Source organism: Rattus norvegicus, chromosome Y (genome assembly GCF_036323735.1).
Source record: "Rattus norvegicus strain BN/NHsdMcwi chromosome Y, GRCr8, whole genome shotgun sequence".
Taxonomy (NCBI): domain Eukaryota; kingdom Metazoa; phylum Chordata; class Mammalia; order Rodentia; family Muridae; genus Rattus; species Rattus norvegicus.
Genome location: NC_086040.1, coordinates 52,884,632 through 52,888,070, shown reverse-complemented (window position 1 = coordinate 52,888,070; position 3,439 = coordinate 52,884,632). Strand labels below are relative to the sequence as shown.

Genomic DNA, 3,439 nt, shown 5'->3' with positions numbered 1-3,439 from the left:
TATTCCGAGCATCCATATGATGGCTCACTGTTGAAGTGTTAGCCAGTTTAAGGAGATCTAATGCCCTCTCTTGGCCTCTTCAGACATCAGGCAGGCACGTGGTGCCCACAGTTCCATGTAGCCAGATCATTCACACATTCGATAATATAAACACATCTGATTTTTAAAATGTATGAGGTTTGGAATATGGGTGATGCTGAGCATGGATCCCAACAGCTCTCTTTTAAGTGGGGTAGCCCTGGTCTCTGTTGGCCAGACAGGCTGCTGACAGTGTGTCCTGAATTGTCTGAATTAAATGGTTGAGGCTCTAGGCAGGCCCACATCGCTGATGTTGCTCTCATCTGAACTAGACAGGATAACTTTATGTTTTTGTGTACACACATTCCTAATGCCTTAATCACTTTAGCTGATATGGGCTCGGGTATTTGCCAGCCATTTAGGGATGAAGAGGCTTAATGTGTTTCTTCTTTAAAACAACAACAAAAACAACAACAACAAAAACAACAACAACAACAACAACAACAATGACTAAAACAGCAGCAGCAACAACAACACCCCAAAACAAACAAACAAAAAACCAACAAGTTTGTATTTTTATTAAAACCACAACAAGTTCATATTCACCAGAAAAGTAAACTGGAATTTATGTTGTCTGGTGGGTACTTGTTCCTCTCTCTAGATCGCTATTGTATTAGGGTTTCCAGAGAAACAGATATGGCAGAATGAATACAAATTGTCTTAGTTAGATTTCCATAGCTGTGAACAGACACCACAGGCCAGGTAACTCTTTTTTAATTTTAAGGCTTCTTTTATTTTAATGACTGATCATGTGAGGCCACAGTGAGGTCACTATGCACAGATGTGAAGGAAGCTTTATTTCTTGGTCTCTTCCTCCTTTGACAGAGTCTTGATGATCTCCTCCTTCTTGGTCTGGAGGCGCTCCTCCCACGCGTTTTTGTGCTGCCTTGGTATTAGATTTGTAAGCTTCATCCTGGTCAACCAGTAGCTTCTTGTGGGCTTCCTCTGCCTTCAGTTTGTGGATCTGCTCCAAAAGAATCCATTGATTTTTGAATACATTCCTTTTGACCTTCAGGTACAGGCTGAGATACATATGGTGGTCAATCTTCTTAGATTCCCAGTATCTCCTGAGAAGCCGGTGCAGGATCCTCATCCTTCTCATCCAGGTCACCCTCTCAGGCACCCAAGTGTTGGCAGTACCCTTTCTCTTCCCTATGACCATATGCCTGCCCTTCAAGGTATTTTACGGCAGCAAGACTGAGAATATACAGTTAAAGGCTTCCAGATGATAAGGCCATCTTCAATCAGCTTTCTGATCAGCTGAGAGGAGTTGGCATTGGCGATTTTATTGGTCTCATTGGGGTCTAACTGGACCTTCTTTTTAGCACAGTGGAAGACACTAGAGGCAAGCCTCTTCTGTAGCCTGAGCATGCTCATGGCTGCAGACTCAATAGCCAAGGTAACTCTTATAAAGGACAAGATTCCACTGCAGCTGGCTCACAGTTTCAGAGGTTCAGTCCATTTTCATCATGGCAGGAATCATGGAGCATCCAGGCAGACTTGGTGCTGGAGGAGCCCAAAGTTCTTGATGCACAGACAGCAGAAAGGAGTTGTCTGTACCACTGGGCATAGTTTGAGTATATACAAATCTCAAAGAAAAGTCACCATAGTGGCACACTTCTTCCAACAAAGTCACACCTACTCCAACAAGGCCACAACCAACCCAACAAGGCCACACCTACTCCAACAATGCCACACCTACTCCAACCAGGCCACACCTACTCCAACAAGGCCACACCCACTCCAACAAGGCCACACCCACTCCAACAAGGCCACACCCACTCCAACAAGGCCACACCTACTCCAACAAGGCCACACCTACTGCAACAAGGCCACACCTACTCCAACAAGGCCACACCTACTGCAACAAGGCCACACCCACTCCAAAAGGGCCACACCCACTCCAACAAGGCCACACATACTCCAACAAGGCCACACCTACTCCAACAAAGCCACACCTACTGCATCAAGGCCACACCCACTCCAACAAGGCCACACCCACTCCAAAATGGCCACACCTATTCCAACAAGGCCACACCTACTGCAGCAAGGCCACACCCACTCCAACAAGGCCACACCCACTCCAACATGGCCACACCTATTCCAACAAGGCCACACCTACTGCAGCAAGGCCACACCCACTCCAACAAGGCCACACCTACTCCAACAAGGCCACACCTACTGCAACAAGGCCACACCTACTGCAACAAGGCCACACCCACTCCAAAAGGGCCACACCCACTCCAACAAGGACACACATACTACAAAAAGGCCACACCTACTCCAACAAAGACACACCTACTGCATCAAGGCCACACCCACTCCAACAAGGCCACACCCACTCCAACATGGCCACACCTATTCCAACAAGGCCACACCTACTGCAGCAAGGCCACACCCACTCCAACAAGGCCACACCTAGTCCAACAAGGCCACACCCACTCCAACAAGGCCACACCTACTCCAACAAGGTCACACCTACTCCAACAAGGCCACACCTCCTAATAGTATCCCTCCTCATAGGTCAAGCATTCAAACACATGAGTCTATGGTGCCCACTCCTATTCAAACCACCAAACACATCAAAAGGTAATTTGACTTACAGACCACTGGATAATCTAACAATGGCTGTCCCATACAAGGGTACTGAAAACCCCGTTGGCTACTCAGTCTATGATGATTGATGCCTCAGCCATCTTAACCTGGTGCTGAAGGCATGTGAGTTTCCTGGAGGAGTTGGTCTTCAGTCTACAATGAGATATCAGAGAAGGTGGTTAGAATATTAGCAAAGGAATGCAGCAGCCACAGGAGAGATGAACTTGCCAGTGAGAGTGAAGGCAGGCAGACAAAAATCAAAGCCTCCTTCTTTCACATTCTTAAATCTCGGTTGCCACCAGAAGGTCCCACCCACACTTAGGGCAAATCTTCCTGATTCCAATAACCTGATCAAGAAAATCCCTCACAAGAGTGCCCAGATGCATGCATTTTAATTGAATTCAGAGTCAGTGAAGTCATCAACCAAGATTAGTGATCATGTCTGCCAACTCTCTCATACAATTTATTTTTCTTGTTTGGTTTATATTTTGGGCCCGAGATTTACCAAGCCGTGCCACTCATGTTGCTTAGCCTTGAAGCATTCATCTGCATTCTGTTCTCACTAGAAATCAAGAAGCACATTGTGTGTTCACCCCTCTCCTGGCTGATCCCTGCCTCACCCAGGAACCAGCCAGCTTGCTGTCACTCCAGTCTCAGAGACTGGATGGCTGATAATGAGGCTTCAAGTCCAAGATCAGAGCCTGGCAAATTGACTGAAGCCTGCTACCTGGCTTGTAGATGGTGCGTTCTGCCTATATCTTTCTGG

General features: G+C 46.9%; 1 pseudogene; it reads right to left on the bottom strand.

Annotated features, from left to right (window-relative positions):
• Positions 1–873: 873 nt before the first annotated feature.
• Positions 874–1,455, bottom strand: LOC134484405 (large ribosomal subunit protein eL19-like; annotated as a pseudogene).
• Between the last annotated feature and the right edge of the window lie 1,984 nt (positions 1,456–3,439).